A 21218-nucleotide genomic window follows, 5' to 3' on the forward strand; every position below is an offset into this window, starting at 1 on the left:
TACACTGGTAGCCGGCTGGCGGGTGGGAGGCCGGCTCGCGTTATATAAGTTCGTTGGTCCTTAGCCGTTTTTTGCGTGGGCATCCTTTCCTGCCCTTGGCTCTTGCAAGTCGGACAGTCGGTTCTTCGAGCTATGACTTTTTGGCAAGAAGGGGCTTGGGTGCCGGACACTACTTGTCTGACTGCAGGTGGAACTTCAGATATAACTTGAGGCGGCGAGTGCCCAGGCCGACTGGTCGAACCCGGTGCCGGACGAAGAAAGCAAGTGTAGTAACATAATCGTATGCGTGATACTCGTCTTTCATAGATAAAATAGGGTAGTCCCCGAGCGCTCCTCGGGGCACCCCTTGTCTCGTACTTAGTACAAAAGGTAGCGTGCTACGTACTGTTTTTTAACTGTAAAATCTTGAGAGGAGATTGGCGTTCCATGGTCGTTCCGACTCCTTGCCGGAATCGTCTCTCTTGTGTGCCTTCGGCTTCTGCGCGTCGATTAGGTAGTAGGAGTCATTGCCTAAAGCTCTGCTGATGATGAAGGGGCCCTCCCAAGGGGCCGAGAGCTTGTGCTGGCCGGCTGTTCGTTGGATCAGCCGAAGGACAAGATCGCCCTCTTGGAAAGATCTTGGCTTGACCTTCCGGCTATGGTAGCGACGTAGACCCTGCTGATAGATGGCGGACCGACTGAGAGCTAACAGCCGGCCTTCTTCCAGCAGGTCAACGTTGTCTTCTCGTGCTTCCTTGGCTTCCGCCTCCGTGTACATGGTGACCCGAGGCGAGTCAAACTCGATGTCAGTTGGGATGATATCCTCGGCACCATATACAAGGAAGAAAGGGGTGAAGTCGGTCGACTTGTTTGGGGTAGTGCGCAAACTCCAGAGGACGGCCGGCAGCTCGTCGAGCCAACAGCCGGCCGAACGCTCCAGTGGCACGACCAGTCGGGGCTTGATGCCGGAGAGGATGAGGCCGTTTGCTCGCTCGACCTGGCCATTTGACAGCGGGTGGGCAACGGACGCTAGGTCCAGCCAGATGCCGCATGTTGCGCAGAAATGTGCCAGTGCTCCCTTTGCAAAATTTGTGCCGTTGTCAGTGATGATGCTATGCGGTATGCCATACCGGGTTGTAACATGTGCGATGAAGGTGACGGCAGTCGGCCCATTCAGCTTCTTGATTGGCTTTTCCTCAATCCACTTGGTAAATTTGTCCACAGCGACGAGCAGATGCGTCATGCCGCCGCGTGCCGTCTTGAACGGGCCCACCATGTCCAGCCCCCAGACGGCAAAGGGCTAGGTGAGGGGGATGGTCTTGATTGCAGAAGCCGGCAGGTGTTGCTTGGAGCTGAAAACTTGGCACCCTTTGCAGTGTTTGACTAGTTCCTTGGCATCTTCCAAAGCAGTCGGCCAGAAAAATCCATGGCGAAAAGCCTTGGCGACGAGTGATCTTGAGGCTGCGTGGTGGCCGCATTCGCCTTGGTGGATGTCCCTGAGGATTGCTATGCCCTTCTCTAGTTCGACGAAGCGCTGGAAGACTCCAATGATGCTGCGCCTAACAAGCTCTCGGCTGACGATTGTGTAGGCTCCGGCTCGGATTTGAACTTGTCTTGCCGAGATCTCGTCGGTTGGCAGCTCTCTATTTACTAAGAAGTTGAGGATGGGCTGGGCCCATGATGGAGCTGTGACTTCTTCTATTGTCAGGACTGCCACTGTGATAGGGGCGGGTGGGCTGGGTGGTGAAGAGTTGGAGTCGGAGTCGGCCATCGCCTGTTGTGTTGATGTAGTCCCCGGGCCGGCTGCAATAGCCCCCGGGCCGAGTTCCGAATTCCCCGGGCCGGGTGCGACTATGGCAGTCCCCGGGCCGCCTGTTGGAGTCCCCGCGCCACCTTCTTGGTTTCCCAAGTCGGATCCGACTGCGTTGGGGTCAAGCGGCATGAAGATGGAATCAGATTCTGGAGACGGCTTGATAGACGACTTGAGGAGGCGGTGGAGAGAAACGCCGGCTGGTATGGCTTGCCGGGTGGATCCTACTCGTGCCAGGGCATCTGCTTGCATGTTGTCGGCACGTGGTACATGAAGGAACTCACATCCTTCAAAATATCCACTGATTTGCTGGACGAGGAAACGATAGCTCGCCATGTTTGCGTCTTTGGCGTCCCAGTCACCGGATGACTGTTGGACCACCAAATCCGAGTCGCCATAGCGCAAAATCTAGCGGATGCCGAGCTCTTTGGCTAGCCGGAGCCCGTGTATGAGCGGCTCGTACTCGGCCACATTATTGGAGGCGGCAAAATGAATTTGCAATGTATACTTGAGCTTGTCGCCCTTGGGAGAGGTGAGGACGATGCCGGCTCCCAAGCCGGTGTGCATCTTGGACCCATCGAAGTGCATCCGCCAGTGAGTGGAGTCGGGAGCCGGTGGCAGGTATTGGGTTTCGGCCCAATCGACAAGGAAGTCGGCCAGCGCCTGGGACTTAATAGCGGTGCGGGGCTGGTAGAAGATCGTGTAGGGGGCCAGCTCAATGGCCCATTTGGCCACTTGGCCGGATGCATCCCGGCTGCCTATGATCTCGGCGAGCGGGGCAGTACATACGACCGTGATGGGGTGCTCTTGAAAATAGGGCTTGAGCTTCTTGGAAGCGAAATACACATCGTAGCACATCTTCTGGTAGTGTGGGTAGTTCTGTTTCAAGGTGGATAAGACTTCGCTTAAATAATACACCGGCCTCTGAACCGGCTGAGCCCGGCCTTCTTCTGGGTGCTGGACTACGATGACAGTGCTGACCACCCGGCTAGTAGCGGCAATGTAAAGGAGCATGGGCTAATTTTCAGCCGGTGCCACCAAGACAAGCGGCGTGGTCAGCATCTTCTTTAGCTCGTGGAAGGCTTGGTCCACCTGGTCGTTCCACTCGAAATGAGTGGACTTCTTCATGAGTCGATAGAGGGGGAGGGCTTTCTCTCCGAGCCGGCTGATGAAGCGGTTCAGGGAAGCCAAGTATCCGGTGAACTTCTGGACATCCCGCAGCTTGGTGGGAATCTCCATTCTCTCTATGGCCTTGATCTTCATTGGGTTGCACTCGATGCCGCGTTCGGAGACCAGGAAGCCTAGGAGCTGGCCGGCTGGTACTCCTAACACGCATTTCTCGGGGTTGAGCTTGATTTGGAATTGGCGTAAGTTTTCAAATGTTTCTCTAAGGTCTTCCAGCAAGGTGCCACGCTTCTCCGTCTTCACTACAATATCGTCTTCATAGACGTGGGCATTTCAGCCGAGCTGCTTGAGGAGGCATTTCTGGATGCAACGCTGAAAAGTGGCACCGGCATTTGTCAAGCTGCATGTCATAGTCAGGTAGCAGAAGGCTCCAAATGGTTTGATGAAGGCGGTTTTCAGGCGGTCGGCTGGATCCAACTTTATCTGGTGGTAGCCTGAGTAAGCATCCAAGAAGCTCAACAGCTCGCATCCGGCTGTGGAGTCTATTACTTGATCAATCCTTGCCAAGGCGAAGGGATCTTTGGGGCAAGCCTTGTTAAGGCTAGTGTAGTCTATACACATGCGCCACTTGTTATTTTTCTTCAGCACGAGGACCAGATTGGCAAGCCACTCTGGGAAGAAAACTTCCATAATGAAGCCGGCTGCCAGAAGCCGGGCTATCTCTTCTCCTACAATCCTTCTCTTCTCATCCGATAGTTGGCGGAGAGGCTGTTTGACTGGTTTCGCACCTTCTCGGACATGTAGCTTGTGCTCGGCGAATTCGTTCGGCACACCCGGCATGTCCTTGGGGGACCATGCGAAAATGTCCCGATTCTCATGGAGGAAATCGGCGAGCTCGCCTTCCTATTTGATGTCCAGGTTTGCCCCGATGGTGGCAAACCTTTCTGGGTGATCTGGGTCTAGAGGTACCCTCTATGTTTCTTTCGCCGGCTGAAAAGAACCTTGGGCACCACATTCCTTGGGGTTGGGGGACAGGGCCGGCTGCTTGCCGGCCATGGCCACGAATCGGTCCAGTGTCTTCTTCTCTTCAACAATTACAAGGGACTCGGCCAGCCGGCTACTGGCAGCCGCGCACTCAGAGGATTTCTTGTAGTCTCCAGCTATGGTGATGATGCCCTTGGAACTTGGTATCTTCATATTGAGGTAGGCATAATGGGGTACAGCCATGAACTTGGCCAGGGCAGGTCGGCCAAGCAACGCATGGTAAGGGCTCTCTAGATCCACCACTTCAAACCACACCGCCTCTTGGCGGAAATGATCCTTGTCCCCGAAGAGGACATCTATCTTGATCTTGACGATTGGGGAGCAGGACAAGCCGGGTATGATGCCATGGAACACAGTCCAACTGGGCATGAGCTGCTTTGTCTTGATGCTCAGCTTCTCCATGGTGTCACGGTATAGGATATTGATGCTGCTCCCACCATCTATCAGCACACGGGAGAAACGGGCGGCTCGCCTTTTCGTAGCGACGGTGGCGTCCAGAACCAATGTGTAAGAGCCGGGAGACGGCATCACCTCTAGGTGATCTGTCCGGCTCCAGCTAATAGGCCTTTCTGACCAGTGCATGAACTTTGGGTTATTGGAGGCGACTGCGTTGACTTCTTGGTTTTGTCGGCGTCGGCTACGCTGATCTTCTGGCTGGCTTGTAAAGACAACGTAGGCGGCATGCTCGTCGGGGTACTCGTCTTGAACTGCCCCGACCGCTGGTCGAGCGGCCGGCTGCGGAGGAGCCGGAGGCGGCTGACCAACAGGTGGAGGTGGCGCCATCCCCTCACCCTTGGAAATCCGTGTGAGCCAATGGCATTTTCTGGTCGTGTGGTTTGAAGGCTTTGCGCCGCTATGAAACTTGCAGGGGGCATCAAGTGCTTGCTCGTAGGAGAAAGCCTTTTGCTTCTAGGGTGCGAGCCACCCTTCGAGTTGTTCGTCTTCGACTGTGGCCACCTGCCGACTCGCGGAAGGTGGCAGGGGAGCCTTGCGCTTGTGGTCGTTCTAGTACGGGCGTCGGCCGGACTGTCCAGCCGGCGTCTTGGGACATGGAGCGAGCACCTTCGCGGAGGCGTCTACTCGGAGCTCGGTCTTCATCCAGGAATCGCCCGTGGCATATTTGTCGGCTATGACCAGCAGCTCGTCAAGCGTAGTCGGCTCGTCGCAGAGGAGTCGGTGCTTGAGGAGGGTGCCTTCTCGGCACCCGGCGGTGAAGTACTCTATAGCTTGAACCTCATGCACTCCCTCGCAGGAATTGCGGAGCTCAGCCCAACGCGTCAGGTAGTCGCAAGTCGATTCGTTGGGCCCTTGGACACACAAGGAGAGCTGTCGGAGCTTGGGAGCCCGCTTGTAGGTGCTGCTGAAGTTGTGTATGAAGGCTTCAGTGAAGTCTAGCCAGCTTTTGACACTGTAAGGCTTGAGGCTGTTGAGCCAGGTGCACGCCGTGCCATGGAGCATGAGGGGCACATATTTTACGGCAACACGCCTATTGCCGTTTGCGATGCTAACCGCGGTGGAGTAGTCGATCAACCAATCTTCCGGCTTCACGGAGCCGTTGTACTTGGGCGTGTCTCTTGGGAGCAAGAACCCTTTGGGGAAGGGCTCGTCGCGGATGCGGGGGCCGAAGAAAGATGGGCCGACATCATCTTCTTCTTCCAGGGCCAGGGATCGCGCAAGGCGGTCGATCCGGTGGCGGGCATCATTCCCGTCGACTCCTTCGCGGCGATCCAGCCGGCCGCTGAGAGTCGGATGCGTGACAGCCAGCGGGGTAGGGTATCTCTCCCCATGAGGCAGAGGAGGAGGGGGGTTGCCCCGCCACTCTACGGCTCGAGGGCGGCCCTCTGCGTCACGCTCGATGGAGATTCGAGTCCGGATGCGGCTGGCAGCCGGATCTTTTTCTTTTCTTGCGCGGGTGTTGCCCGTGGTCGGGGTTCGGGACGTCGCGCCGTGCTCTCGGCGCGGACGCCGGCTTCGTGCCACGTCGTGGCCGCGTTGATAAGTTTCTGGATGCGTCTGGTCATGTAGGGGAGCTCGTCAGGCCCCAGCCCATTCAACTCGTCTGCGGCCGCCTGGGCGGCGCGCAAGTTCTCGAGAGGCGTGGTATAGACAGGGCGGTCTGCTCCCAGCATGTCGGCGATAGCCGCGCCATGTTTCTTAATGATGCCGACGCGGCTCGGCCCGTCGAGAGGCGGTGTGCCGAAGGCGGCACGGTCGACCTCATGTTGGTGAGCCTCGGTGAGGCATCTCATGTTGGCGAGCTTCTGGCCCTCCGCAACGAGGGCGAGGCGGCGCGCCTCCAATGTCTTGCCATCCGCGTCGGCCGGGACGGGGACGGACAAGTCGTGCAGCACCGTTTGCAGAGCGTCATGGGCATTTTCGCCTGAGGGGGCGCCATGGCTGATGACCAGTACCTCGGTGATGGCACTGCCGCTGCTGTCAGCTCGAGGAAGAGGGTCGTTGATGACCATCACGTTGGTGGGGAAGGCGTCAAGGGATGCCATGTCGGAGTCGACAAGCATCGGGTCGGTGGAGCCAACCGACTCCAAGTCTGCGGCAAGCTCGCCGGAGACGTGGAGTTGGTCGAGGCGGCTGACGAGGTGGCTCTCGGGGTAGTCTGTGCCCGCATCGGATGCGGGCTCGTCGAAGATGCGGGCCTCGCCAAGAAGATCGGCGAGGCAACTTGCCGCGCAGGCGTCGGCGACGTCTTGCAACGCGTCAGGGCAAGCGCCATCGGGCGAGCCGGGCTAGCTACGCACATTGGGAAGGAAGAGGGTTCCCGTCCAGAACAGGTCTCCGGACGACGGTGCACCTGGCCCCATGGTGGGCGCCAAATGTTGGGTGGTTGGTGCGACATATGCCAAAGGATGGCTTATCATTGTGGGAGCCAATAAAACATCGCCGGTGCCTGGAAACGGGGTAAGCCGAAGACATGCACGTCGGTGAATCTTACCCAGCTTCAGGGCTCTCTGTGGAGATAACACCCCTAATGCTGCTCTGTGGGGTCTCCGCATGATCACTAGCTCGATGGGTAGCTACAGAATGCTCCTTGAGCTGTTCGGTGAAAGGATGAAGGAGGGCCAGGCCAGCCCGCTCCTCTTCTCCTTGTGGTGTCTAAAAACTATCCAAAGAGCGATCCCCCTGCATGGGAATCCTGGGGGGGTTTATATAGGCCTACCCCCCAGGGGTACAATGGTAATCCGGTTGGGCGCGGGCCCTGGCCGTCTGTGTCTACACCCGCCGGCTTCTCCACCGACTGGTGGGGCCCGCCGACTGGTGGGCCCGCCGGCTGCCGACCCTTTGGTCGACAGGCCGGCCCCACCGCTTGGGGGTCCTATCGGGGGCTGGTTACTGTTACCTTGCCCCTGGTGACGATGGCTTGGTCGTGGTAAGCATGGCTACAGTGCCGCCGCGAGGCGGCTCATCACTGTAGCCTTACCTTCTCTTGTCTCCTTAATGAAGCACCTCCTTGGAGGGAGAGAGCTGGCCGGCTATTGGAAGCCGGCCATACCCTTGGTCGCCTGTGGGAAGCTTGGCCGCCTTTGGGATCTCCCTGACCGAGGGGGCCCGCCACCCACGGGTCATACTGACCGCTCGCCATGGGTGACGTCACGATCATCGTGGCAACAGTGCCGCGCCGGGCGGGTGATGGTCGCCCCATACGGTGCACTGTGGCCATGTGTGCGCCGGGATTCGGGGGTGGCAGGCTTTACTGTAGCCACGCCCGTCTTGTCACCGTTATGTGGGTGCAGACTCTGAGGGCAAGATCTTAGCCGCCTACTGAGTGGCCGGCTCCTGGGAGTCGGCCTTTTCATGGCCGGCTTCTAGAAGTCGGCCTTCTTGTGGTCTTGTTTCTCAAGGATTTCAGGGCTGGGCCGCCTTTGCGCAGCCGGCTTGAGAGGCAACCGGCTGGGGGAAGGCGGCCCCATGTCTTGGACGCTTGGAGGCTTGATCGGCCTATAATTTTTCTGAAGTGCCAGGGGAAGCCGGCTAGGCTACCCGTGGTCATTTACTCCGACAGTGGGGATATAAAAAGGATAATGTCATCCACAAGCATTAAGGTAGCATATGATCAAACACATGATCATCCAAGTATCACACAAAAGCATAAAGTATCTCAAACAAGCAAATAAACAAATTTCAACCACCAAACAATAAGAGAAAACAAAAAGCAACACTCTCTCTCGAAGCCTATGATCTATACATTTTCTCCCCTTTGGCAACAAGTTACCAAGAAGTTCATAAAAATGCATAGTGCTAGATCGACTCCCAGGCTTGGTCTTCAGGTGGTGGTGTAGATAAAACTCCAAGGACGAAGGCATCAGTTGATGTAGATGGAGCTAGTGGAGTGGGTGCTGGAGCTGGTGGAACTGAAGCTATAGCTGGTGCATATGTTGCTCTGGTGTCTGTAACAGGCACTACAGCAGATCGTTGTCCTCTAGGCACTCTAGCAAAAGCATCAGTGGTAGACTTGCCCTTCTTCTCCTGCACTTCATCCTAAAGTTGCTCAACAACTGACTGGATCTCAGTGACCTTCACATCTAAATCATAGAACTTCTGCTCCATGATCCTCTCCAAGCTCTCCTGGTTTTGAGTCAGGGTGGCCAATCCCTTCTCAATCCTCAGAGTGGACGCAATCAAGTAGCCAAGCTGATCTTGCTTGCTCTTCAGAAGATACTGAGATGCCTCATCAATGGTTGGCATCTTTGCAGCCTTTTCAGTCCTTTCCTTCTCCCTCTTTGCTTGTGCGTGCACAGAAGATGGTTCATTTTCATTCATCACCACAATGTTGTCCTCAAAGTCTAGGTAGATGGGCATGTGTTCCTTGTCCAAGAGATATGTGCCAGTGCCCATCTTGGAGTTGATTAGCTCCTGGATCTGTGGGGCATACCCACAACTTCTCTTCTGATCTGCAGCTATTCTCTTTATGGTTTCCACAATTAGGTTCATGACTTTGAACTTTTGAGGCAGATCAAATATGTGAAGCAGGTTAATTGCATGGCCTCTGATCATCTTGTGATCACCTGACTTTGGCAGAAGAGTGTGTCTGAGGATCTAGTTGATTGTTGGCAAACCTGACAGAAGGTAATGTACTGATCCAAACTTGTGTGTCTCAAGAGCAGCATCTAGGATCTCTTTGTACATATGTGCCATGGTGTCGTGATCCTTCTTCTTCTTGGCATAGACATCCAAGTCATCTTCATTCTCCTCAGGAGCATTGATCAATTTTGCCCATTCTTCAACCATTGACTAGTACCTTCAGACATCCAGACAATCCTTCCATCTGGGTAGAAATGAGTTGTGGAGTAGAACTGCATAATAAGCTCATCATTCCACTTTGTGAGCTTCTAAGCCACAAACTCATCGACTCTACATGCCTTGAAGCTGTCATATACACCAGGGAAGTGATCTTCATTTTCCTCAATGAATTTCCGATCAGCCCATCTCATGTCACACACTATGGGCTTCTTGTCAAGTAAAATGGTCTCATAGAAGTCCTGTTGTTCCTTTGTATGGAACATGTAGTCCACAACAGTCCTTCTCCTAGTGGCATATGGATCAGACTCTCTCCATAGCCTTAAACCTGAATCCTTCCTGATTATGTTCTCTGCAACTGGGTGAGCATCATTGTGATCTGGAATTTTGGGCTTCAACTTCCTCAAAACGACAGAATCATCTTCTTCTTCGGCAGCTTGAGGCACTGGGGCCTTCTTCTTCTCCTCAGCAGGGATCTTCCTGGTGCTCCTCTTGGGTTTTGGCTTTGGAGTTGGAGCAACAGTCTTACGAGCAGTCTTAGGCTTAGATGGAGCAGCCCCTGCCCTTATAACATCTCCCATAAGCTTTTGAGCTTTGGGTGCTGTTGCTGCATCCTCTTCCTCTTCCTCTTCTTCAGAATCTTTTATTATTGAAGATCTGCCAAGCACTCTGGCAGTGGTCTTCTTGACCCTTTCCTTCGTTTTCTTTTCTGCCACAACCTGTTCTTTGGGTGCAAATCCCATAGTCTCTTGAGTGGATGTTCCGGATTTCGACATGGGAACTCTCTTGGCAGGAACCTTTTGCTTCATTCCTGTCTTAGTGGCAGCAGAAGTGCCATATTCCTTTTTCAGAACTTTCCTCTTTGAGGTGGTCACTTCCTCAACAACCACATAGTCCTCATCCTCAGAATCTGAGGTTCTCTTCTTTCTGGTCCTGGTGGCTGCCTTAGACTAGTGCCCTCACTCATGTTCACTTGCTCCTCAGACTTGTTCTGACTGTCACTCTGATCTGACATGATGCAAACACTGACAGTAGACCCTGTGAATAGATATAGATGAGATAGATTGGATGAGCATCACAAAGTACAGAGGTTTTTGCAAAAGAATGAGTCAAAAACTTAGTTTTAGTTTTCCATAGAAAGCATTTCAGATCTACTGATTTGAAAACTTGGTGATACCGAAGCAGCTTTTGTAACCTAAACTAGTGAACTCGGTCAGACTGAGTCACAGTTCGGTGGCATCAAGACTGCTAGGGTTTCACAAAGAATTGTACTCGGTCACACCGATTTGCAATTCTCGGTCAGACCGAGAATCACATGTGCAATGGCCGTAGCCAAATCGGTGGAACCGATTTCAACAACTCGGCCGGTCTGAGATGATTTCGGCGGAAACCTAACCCTAAATTTTCAATCCACAACTAAACTACGGAGTGATTTCGCTGGATAGAGTGATCTCAATCGTGGCAAGATACATGGAAAAACATTGTGCTAGGGATCAAAGTGAGATTAGCACAAGGATCAAGTCCATACCCTAAGTGTGGCGATGGACTTGCTACGGCGGCAACGGCGGAGACGATTCCCATTGACGGCGGTGGAGACCAGCAGCGGGAGGCAGCTAGCAATGAGGAGGACGATCCGGAGACCCAGGGAGGTAGAGCAGACTGAGCGCGGGCGAAGGGGTTCAGAAAATTTTCCAAATTTTGGCCCGGGGATATATATAGACTGACCCTGTCGGTGTGACCGAGTGGAACAACTTGGTGGCACCGAGATTCATAACTGCAAGCAGTTACTGAAACTCGGTGTGACCGAAAAGTTCAAATTGGTTGCACCGAGATTGAAAACCTAGATCGACTTAGTGATCTCGGTATGACCGAAATGGATGAATCGGTCAGACCGAAACACACAAAGAAGTTTTGGAAGTTTAAGTCTATGACGAATCGGGGACTCTGAGTGCTCCTCACACAGAGTGGTTCGAATCTGACTTGATCAAACTTCGTGATGTAGCATGAATAGAGTTTGAGATGAGAAAAAGCATAGATAGCTAGAGAAGGTTCTTAGGCATTCTTGTCCATCCACTTGGCAAAAGAAAAAGGAGCCAAACAATCAAAACAACAAGTGGATGTTCTTGAATGAGTAAATCATGCAACCGACATGCTCACACAATAAAATGGCAAATGCAATATGTGGCAAAGCATGCACAACCAATTCTAGCATGTATCAAGCAATTGGCGATGACTAGGTCATGTATATATGAGTATATTGACTTATGAGTCAAATGAGAACATTTGTTCATAGGTCATACTCATTGTTTAAGCACAAGTGGGGTTACCACTTTTACATAAAGTGTTGTTGTGTTCACACCATTAGAGTTTCTTTAGCTCAATTTTAGAGTAAAGCTCCCCCTAGATGTGAGATCCCCCCTAAGAGGGATGAACTAACCTTGGGTTTTGTAGATGATGACTTCATGTAGGTGTTGAAGATGTGGATGCTCAATGTTGATGTAGATCATTTGGAGGAATCCTTTGGAGTGAGTTGCACTTTCAATACCTACACGGGTTAGTCCCACAAGCAACAAACAAGGATATCCATAGACATAGAGTGATGCACACACAAGATGATGTCTATGATATCATTATGTTACCTTGTCCCTTGTCTTACCAACAAGAGGGTTTGTGACTCCTTGAACTAGTGCAAGATGTGGAAGTTGATTGCACTTGTTTTTGCCAAAATGATAAGAGTGAAGTATGTTGGCAGAGTCACCCTCAAGAACTCTCTAATTCTTCTTCTTCGGGATCCACATCATCTTGATGGGAATCCTTGGAGTTGTAGTCGTACTTGATGAAGTAGAACTTGATGTAGTCTTGGGAACCCACATGACCAAGGCCTTGGGTGCTTCTTCAAATGCATCAATTTCGTCTTGAAGCTTATCCTTGCCTTTTTGCTTGTCGTCTTGTGGTGGAAGATCATCTTGAGCTTGTGTCCCTTTGAAGTAAGTAGGATCATACTTCTCTTGTTGAGGAACAAACTTCGTCTTGGGGTATTGATCTTCTTCCCACTCAACTCCATTGGCATTGAACTTTCGTTCAAAACCAACACCTTGCTTCTTCCGGTGCCTTCCTTGCTTGCGTACAATTTCCTCGAATTGCTTACTCCCGGCAAGGCTCTTTGTCGGGGGGTGCTAATTCCACCAACACCTATGGGGACAGGGCCCCTTTCGGTTCGGTGAGGGGCGGAGAGCGCACAAAGAGCGGATCGAGGCAGTGCACGCGGGCGATTTTACCCAGCTTCGGGCCGCACGGATGCGTAAAACCCTACTGCTGCTTGTTTATGTATATTGGATTCTTGCTCAGGAGCGATGGACGCTGCCAGACTGAGCGTGAGAGTGTTCCTGGTGTTGAATGAGCCGAACTGGCCGAACCCCTTCTACATTGCGCTTGGGCCTCCTTTTATACTCTCAAGGGGTCACCCACAGGTGGCAACGTAGACTAGAAGGGTAAAAATGGAAAAGGATGCGGTAGGTGCAGCTACCGCTTACTGTGGATACAGTGCGCCCTACCTAACTCTGACGGCAGGGGACAAGGGCATTAAATGCCTATCTGAGTCTCCTAAACAGTGCAAAAAGTGACCGTTTGGAACGCCACCGTTTGCCACGATGGGCTTCTCTTCATCTCCACTTGCCACCATGTACCCCTAGCTGCACGGCCTCCTGCCACGTGTGCTTGGGACAGTCCTAGAGCGACACGTTAGCAAGTGTGCTGGAGCGCGGGCACGAAGTGGGGGTTTCCCGCGGCAAGCTCCTTGCCGCGGCCGTCGTCTTGTCGCGTCCGGAAGCTTGTCACTCGCCGGATCTTGCCGGGACGCAGGGCGCATCGCGGCAAGCTTTCTTGGTATGCCTTGACTGGCCTTCCCGGCAAGCTCCTCTTGCCGGGGTCTCGTCTCTTCCCAGCAAGCTCCTCTTGCCGGGGCCTTGGTTGGCCTTCCCGGCAAGCTCCTCTTGCCGGGGCCTTGGTTTGAGTACTTTGTTCTTGAATGGTCTTCAAGGGAACCACGGAGGGTCCTGGCGGTCACCCGGCAAGCCTTGCCGCGGGGCGCTGCAACTGCCCGTGCACGAGTTCGGGGTAATAGGGTACCCCTACTCTAGTACACCGACAGGAGCCCCCGGGCCTGGGCCATACACGGTGCCGAGCGCTGTTGGGGCAGGCCCAAAACAGTGCACGGGCACGCGCGGCCTAGGTCACACCGCATATCTCTCCGCCCCCACCGCGCACGCCCAGAATGGCACGCGTTAAACGCGGCGTCGTGGGTGAGATCGTGGGTGGCGTGCGTGGGGCTAAGCCTCCCGACCATGCGTCAGGCCACAGTGATGGGGACGGTTCACGCCCTCCTCCTTAAATGGAGGTAGGTGTGGGGGCGTGGTGCATTTACTGGACGGGGCCGGTGCGCAGCTTTCGGGACGCCCGCTCTCCGCGTTCATGGGGTGGAGCGAGGCTGCCTCATCTGTCGCCTTGGTTCTGCATCCCCGCCACGCGGCTCCCATGCGCTTGGGGTCACGGGCGGTGGAGTGGGAAACTGGGCCGTCGCGAGCGGGTTGGCCCCGACTCCCTGCCCTTCCCGTGCCTTGATTCGCTGAGCAGGGTGGCCGAGCCCCCACCTCGCTCCTTTATAAAGAGCGGGATGGGAGCACAGAAATCCGCACTCTCTCATCTTCTCCTTTCTTCAGCTTCTGCTCCCCTTTCTCTCATCTGCCATGGAGAAAGGGAACACAGGCCCTTCATCGGTGGTGGCGAGGGTCGCCGCCAGACAGCGCATCTCTCCCTCTTCCGCACCCGTGGTGGCAGAGCCAGCTATAAGGGGAAGAGGGAGGGGGCAAGGTCACGGACGAGGTCGAGGACGAGGTCGAGGCGCTCGGGGAAGAGGCGGACGGGGCGGCGCATCAGCTTCACCTCCGCCAGCGGCTCCTCCCCCCACGGCGGTCCATATAGGGGACGACCCTTGCGAGTTCTTCGTCAGACTGCGCCGGGCGCCTCGTCGTCGCCTCCGGCTTCCAGCTCCGTTTGCGCGCGTGATGGAGTTGGACCCGCCCGAGATGCTGAGACTGCACATGAGGGGCTGTGGGATCAGCGGCACGCGAGTCTGCGTTGCATTCCCAGCCCCTAATGTGATGTATCTTGATCAAGGGTGGAAGACGTTCGCCCGCATCCACAGCTTGACGGAGGGGTTTACCGTCCATTTTAAGTTGGTGGAGGGCGATCTCCTCTCCGTCAAGGCCTTCGGGTGCTTCGGCACTCGGGCGAAGTGCTGCGTGGACAGCTCCTCCGACAGCGAAGGCTCCTCCTCGAGCGAGAGCGACGAGGAGGGGAGCGACAGCGACGACGAGGGTAGCGGGCGGCGGGGTAGCGGGTCCGACTAGGCGTCGGGCGCCGCTTTGAGCGGCATCGGCGACCCCATCATCCGCGTCGCCGGCTTCTTGAACTCCCCGGGGTCTTCTCCTTGGGCGGCTGGCGTAGGGGGGCTGCGGAAGGGGAAGAGGGCTGGCGACAAGGCCGTCAGGTCGGAGTACGAGGGCGTGGTGCCCTCGACAGTGTGCTGACGCCCTGCCGCCCCGTCTTTGAGCCCCGCTTCCAGCGCCACCGTCGCCATCCAGCCTTCGGACGGCCCTCGGGATGTTCCCTTGGTGTCTTCTGGCACCCGTAGCTCGCCTAGGCACTCCTTTTGCCCTTTTCGTCTCCTTGACCTGCCTCCTGAAAAGAGGGACAGGAAAGGGATTACGGGCATCTTATCTTTTCAATTTGTAAGCCTTTGGGCCTTAGCTGTATCTAGAACTTGTAATCCTCTCTTTCATGTTTTTCATCCTCTATGGACTGTACCTGAGTGGGATGTTTTTTAATGAAAAGGGGATGCTTGCCGGGTTATTTGTCTCGCGAGTTAAACCCACGCCAAGGAGCAAATCCTTGGTATCCCTCAGACAGACATTTCATCTCCCGGCAACAGACCCTGCCGCCTTCCCACGTCGCTCGACCTTTCTCACGCTTTTGACGGAGGCAGGAACGAGGTGGGTGCGGTCTCCTCATTTCATCCCTTTGCTGCCGCGACTACGACCAAACTTGGCCCCGAGAACAAGCCCCAGGGCCTAGAGTCGAGGGAGCACGGCAGTTTCCGGGAAGAAACGTGGTTTCGCATTCCCCAGTCCATAAGAGGATGCATGATGAGGGATGAAAGACTTATCTGATATTGCAGCCCTCGGCAACTCTGGTTTGCCGTGGACGATTCCTGGCACTCACAGCCCCCAGCGATACTGGCTTGCCGGGAAGGCTTTTATCTTCAGCAGAGAACTTTGATATTAGCGATGCCGGCTTCCGGCAAGCTTGTTGCCAGGAAGGCTTTTATTTTCAGCAGAGAACTTCGACGTTCTCGATGCCGGCTTCCGGCAAGCTGGTCGCCAGGAAGGCTTTTGTTTTCAGCAGAGAACTTTGACGTTCTCGATGCCGGCTTCCGGCAAGCTGGTCGCCAGGAAGGTTTTTGTTTTCAGCAGGGAACTTTGACGTTCTCGATGCCGGCTTCCGGCAAGCTGGTTGCCAGGAAGGCTTTTGTTTTCAGCAGAGAACTTTGACGTTCTCGATGCCGGCTTCCGGCAAGCTTGTTGCCAGGAAGGCTTTTATTTTCAGCAGAGAACTTTGACGTTCTCGATGCCGGCTTCCGGCAAGCTGGTCGCCAGGAAGGCTTTTGTTTTCAGCAGAGAACTTTGACGTTCTCGATGCCGGCCTCCGGCAAGCTTGTTGCCAGGAAGGCTTTTATTTTCAGCAGAGAACTTTGACGTTCTCGATGCCAGCTTCCGGCGAGCTAGTCGCCAGGAAGGCTTTTATCTTCAGCAGAGAACTTTGACGTTCTCGATGCCGGCTTCCGACAAGCTGGTCACCAGGAAGGCTTTTGGCGAAGAACTTCGTTGTTCTTGACACCGGCTCCCGGCAAGATCGTTGCCGGAAAGGCTTATGGCGAAGAACTTCGTCGTTCTTGACACCGGCTCCCGGCAAGGTCGTTGCCGGAAAGGCTTATGGCGAAGAACTTCGTCGTTCTTGACGCCGGCTCCCGACAAGATCGTTGCCGGCAAGGCTTATGGCGAAGAACTTCGTCGTTCTTGACACCGGCTCCCGGCAAGATCATTGCCGGAAAGGCTTATGGCGAAGAACTTCGTCGTTCTTGACACCGGCTCCCAGCAAGGTCGTTGCCGGAAAGGCTTATGGCGAAGAACTTCGTCGTTCTTGACACCGGCTCCCGGCAAGATCGTTGCCGTAAAGATTGGCCCTAGGGGCGTTGCCAGCCCCCGGGCCATGACTGCGTTTAAACATGACAAGTGATTAGCATCTGAAGTGCACTTAACTTGCTTGCGAATTTTTACTTTTGCTGCATATTCCCTATGCCTGCTGGAATGCTTTCCGGTGCGTACGATCCAGCCAGTAGTGCTTGAGGGAACGGGCCCTTAGCGGCTATTCGGGAACAACGCCTCCCGGAAAGGTTTACCTTCTTGGTTCTAGCGCAACCGCACAAGTTGCCAAGCGGACTCGAGGCAACATGGAGCGCAACTAGCCCCGAGAAGGCTCCTCGGCATACAGGTCTATGCAGAAATCTCAAATAAATAGCGCATGCTATCTTCCTGTTCAACCTCTCTTTGTGCGTCCACCCTGCGCTTTATAGGGAAACTTGCCGGTGCAGGCACCCTTGCCGCGAGCGCCGAGTGTGGAACTTCAGCAGCCTGCTGGCGGGGTTGCTACCGACAAGCAATCTTGTCGCAACTAGTTGTAGCTCGCTTAAGTTGTTGAGCTGACTCGAAACAAAGTAAGGGCGCTAGCGGCTCACTTAAGTTGCTGAGCGGACTCGAAGCAAAGTAAGGGCGCTAGCAGCTCACTTAAGTTGTTGAGCGGACTCGAAACAAAGTAAGGGCGCAACTAGCTACGAGTTGATTCCTCCGCGCACAGGTTTTCCGTACAAAGAACAAGGTCTCCGAGGCGGATAACCTTATATAGAAAGGAAATATCTAAAGTTTCGCACGACTTAGATTTTTCTGTTGCCGCACTGGCGTCGTTCTTTTACTCACCCGCTCCTTAGGAGCCATGACCATGAAGAACAGCTGAGCCTTGCGTGCACGCCGGATCGGATTCACACAATCTCGACGCCCCCTACCTGGCGCGCCAGAGATGTCGGGGGGTGCTGATTCCACCAACAACTATGGGGACAGGGCCCCTTTCGGTCCGGTGAGGGGCGGAGAGCGCACAAAGAGCGGATCGAGGCAGTGCACGCGGGCGATTTTACCCAGCTTCGGGCCACATGGATGCGTAAAACCCTACTGCTGCTTGTTTATGTATATTGGATTCTTGCTCAGGAGCGATGGACGCTGCCAGACTGAGCGTGAGAGTGTTCCTGGTGTTGAATGAGCCGAACTAGCCGAACCCCTTCTACGTTGCGCTTGGGCCTCCTTTTATACTCTCAAGGGGTCACCCACAGGAGGCAACGTAGACTAGAAGGGTAAAAATGGAAAAGGATGCGGTAGGTGCAGCTACCGCTTACTGTGGATACAGTGCGCCCTACCTAACTCTGACGGCAGGGGACAAGGGCATTAAATGTCGGTCTGAGTCTCCTAAACAGTGCAAAAAGTGACCGTTTGGAGTGCCACCGTTTGCCACGATGGGCTTCTCTTCATCTCCACTTGCCACCACGTACCCCTAGCTGCACGGCCTCCTGCCACGTGTGCTTGGGAGAGTCCTAGAGCGACACGTTAGCAAGTGTGCTGGAGCGCGGGCACGAAGTGGGGGTTTCCCGCGGCAAGCTCCTTGCCGCGGCCGTCGTCTTGTCGCGTCCGGAAGCTTGTCGCTCGCCGGATCTTGCCGGGACGCAGGGCGCGTCGCGGCAAGCTTTCTTGGTATGCCTTGAGTGGCCTTCCCGGCAAGCTCCTCTTGCCGGGGTCTCGTCTCTTCCCGGCAAGCTCCTCTTGCCGGGGCCTTGGTTGGCCTTCCCGGCAAGCTCCTCTTGCCGGGCCTTGGTTTGAGTACTTTTTTCTTGAATGGTCTTCAAGGGAACCACGGAGGGTCCTGGCGGTCACCCGGCAAGCCTTGCCGCGGGGCGCTGCAACTGCCCGTGCACGAGTTCAGGGTAATAGGGTACCCCTACTCTAGTACACCGACACTCTTGTAAACACCTTTCTCTATAATTCCCTTCAATAAGCTATTTTATTGCTCAAGTGTAACTTGGCTAAGAGAATCATTAGTGGAATCAAGAGAACTACTAGAAGCAACAACATTAGATTTAGCATGATTATTGTTACTACTAGAGGAAGAATCTTTCTTGTTCTTGTTGCTAGACTTGACTTGAGGCATGTAAGTGGATAAGAGTAAATGCTTGGAAATGTAAGAAGAACTTTTCTTGCGAAGATCATTATTGATTGCCTTTAAGAACTCATGCTCTTGCTCAAGGTTGAGCGTTTCAAAACGTAATTTCTCATGAGTCCTTAAAAGTTCTCGATGATCTCCTAAGATAGTTTCATGAGCTAACTTAAGAGTGTTTAGTTCTTTAGTTAGAAACTCAATATTCTCCTTATCATTGTCATTCATTTTATCTTGATTAGCATGATTAATTGACGTTTCATCATAGTATTCATCACTAGAGTTGTCAACAAGTAAATCATCATCACCTAACAAGTCATCTTCATCACTATTGAAATCAACATACTTGGGGTGTGATACCTTTGGGCCTTTAGCCATGAAGCATCTTCCAAGTCCTTCATTTGGTGAATCAAATATGTCGTAGGAGTTGGTTGACACAAGTGCTAGACCAGCAACACCTTCATCTTGAGTATATTCGGAGTCGGAGTGATAGCTTCTCTTGGAGTGATTGTCGAAGTCGGAGATGGATACCCATTCACCAACATGAGCTTGATGTCCTTCCTTTCCGAATCGTTGCTTCTCCGGGATGTTCTTCATTCATAATGATCATCTCTACTCCTTCTCTCTCTTGATGGTGATTCTTCTCTTCTACTTCTTCTTTTTGGAGAATCTTCTCTTCTTTTGTAGGGTGCCGTACACTCATTGGAATAGTATCCGGGTCTTCCACAATTGTAGCTATTTCGCTCTCGACTAGAAGATCTTTTGTCATTGTAGGACCTTTACTTGGAACTTCTCTCTTTGCTTCTACTCTTGTAGAACTTATTGAAGTTCTTCACCATTAGGCTCAATTATTCATTGAAGGTTTGTTTCTCACTCGATGATGTGGGAGCTTCACATGAGGCTTTGTAAGCACCACTTGACTTGTTATGGAGCTCCTCCTTATCCTTGAGTGACATCTCATGAGCAACAATTCTTCCAATGACTTCTGTTGGCTTGAGATCTTTGTAATTGGGCATCATTTGGATCAATGTGCATACGGTATCATATTTTCCGTCCAAAGCTCTTAGGATCTTCTTGATGATGAATTTGTCGGTCATCTCTTCACTTCCTTAGCCGGCGATCTCATTTGTGATAAGAGCAAGCCTAGAGTACATTTCAGCGACACCTTCACCATCCTTCATTTTGAATTTGTCAAGCTGACTTTGAAGCACATCCAACTTGGATTCCTTGACGGAGTTGGTACCTTCGTGCATATCAATCAAAGTATCCCAAATTTCCTTTGCATTCTCAAGACGGCTGATTTTGTTGAATTCTTCGGGGCACAACCCGTTGAAGAGGATATCATAAGCTTGAGCTTTGTATTGCAGCATCTTTAACTCTTCTGCGGTAGCTTCACGGTTCGGTTCTCTCCCATCAAAGAATTCACCTTGCAAGCCAATGCACACAATAGCCCATACAGCGGGGTTATGTCCAAGAATATGCATTTTCATCTTATGCTTCCAACTAGCAAAATTAGTACCATCAAAGTAAGGACTTCTATGGTGGTACCCTCGCTAGACACCATACTCTCCTAGGTTGTGAAACCAAGGCTACGAATTCCAAAAGCTATGAAAATCATGGCAGATGGAGACCAAAGCTCTGATACCACTTGTAGGATCGAAAGTATGTATAGAGGGGGGTGATTAGACTACTTGACCAAATAAAAACTTATCCTTTTCCCAATTTTAGTTCTTGGCAGATTTTAGCAACTTTGGACAAGTCAAGAAATCTTAACACAATTCAAGCAAGCATGCGAAGAGTATATGAGCAGCGGAAAGTAAAGCATGCAACTTGCAAGAATGTAAAGGGAAGAGTTTGGAGGATTCAAATGCAATAGGAGACACGGATGTTTTTGTCGTGGTTCCGATAGGTGGTGCTATCGTACATCCATGTTGATGGAGACTTCAACCCATGAAGGGTAACGGCTGCGCGAGTCCACAGAGGGCTCCACCCACGAAGGGTCCACGGAGAAGCAACCTTGTCTATCCCACCATGGTCGTCGCCCACGAAGGACTTGCCTCACTAGCGGTAGATCTTCACGAAGTTGGCGATCTCCTTGCCCTTACAAACTCCTTGGTTCAACTCCACAATCTTGTCGGAGGCTCCCAAGTGACACCTAGCCAATCTAGGAGACACCACTCTCCAAGAAGTAACAAATGGTGTGTTGATGATGAACTCCTTGCTCTTGTGCTTCAAATGATAGTCTCCCCAACACTCAACTCTCTCTCACAAGATATGGATTTGGTGGAAAGAAGATTTGTGTGGAAAGCAGCTTGGGGAAGGCTAGAGATCAAGATTCATATGGTAAGAATGGAATATCTTGGCCTCAACACAAGTGTAGGTGGTTCTTTCTCAGAAAAAGTAAGTTGGAAGTGTAGGTTTGTTCTGATGGCTCTCTCCACAAATGAAGAGGTGGTGGAGGGGTATATATAGCCTCCACACAAAATCTAACCATTACACACAACTTGCCAATCTCGGTGGGACTGAATTGATAAACTCGGCCAGACCGATTCAGCAAAGCTAGTGACCATTAGGAGTTTCGGTGGGACCGACATGCAACTCGGTAGGACCGATATGGTTAGGGTTAGGGCATAAC

The sequence above is a fragment of the Triticum dicoccoides genome, chromosome 7A (assembly GCF_002162155.2).
Source record: "Triticum dicoccoides isolate Atlit2015 ecotype Zavitan chromosome 7A, WEW_v2.0, whole genome shotgun sequence".
NCBI classification, from domain to species: Eukaryota; Viridiplantae; Streptophyta; class Magnoliopsida; order Poales; family Poaceae; genus Triticum; species Triticum dicoccoides.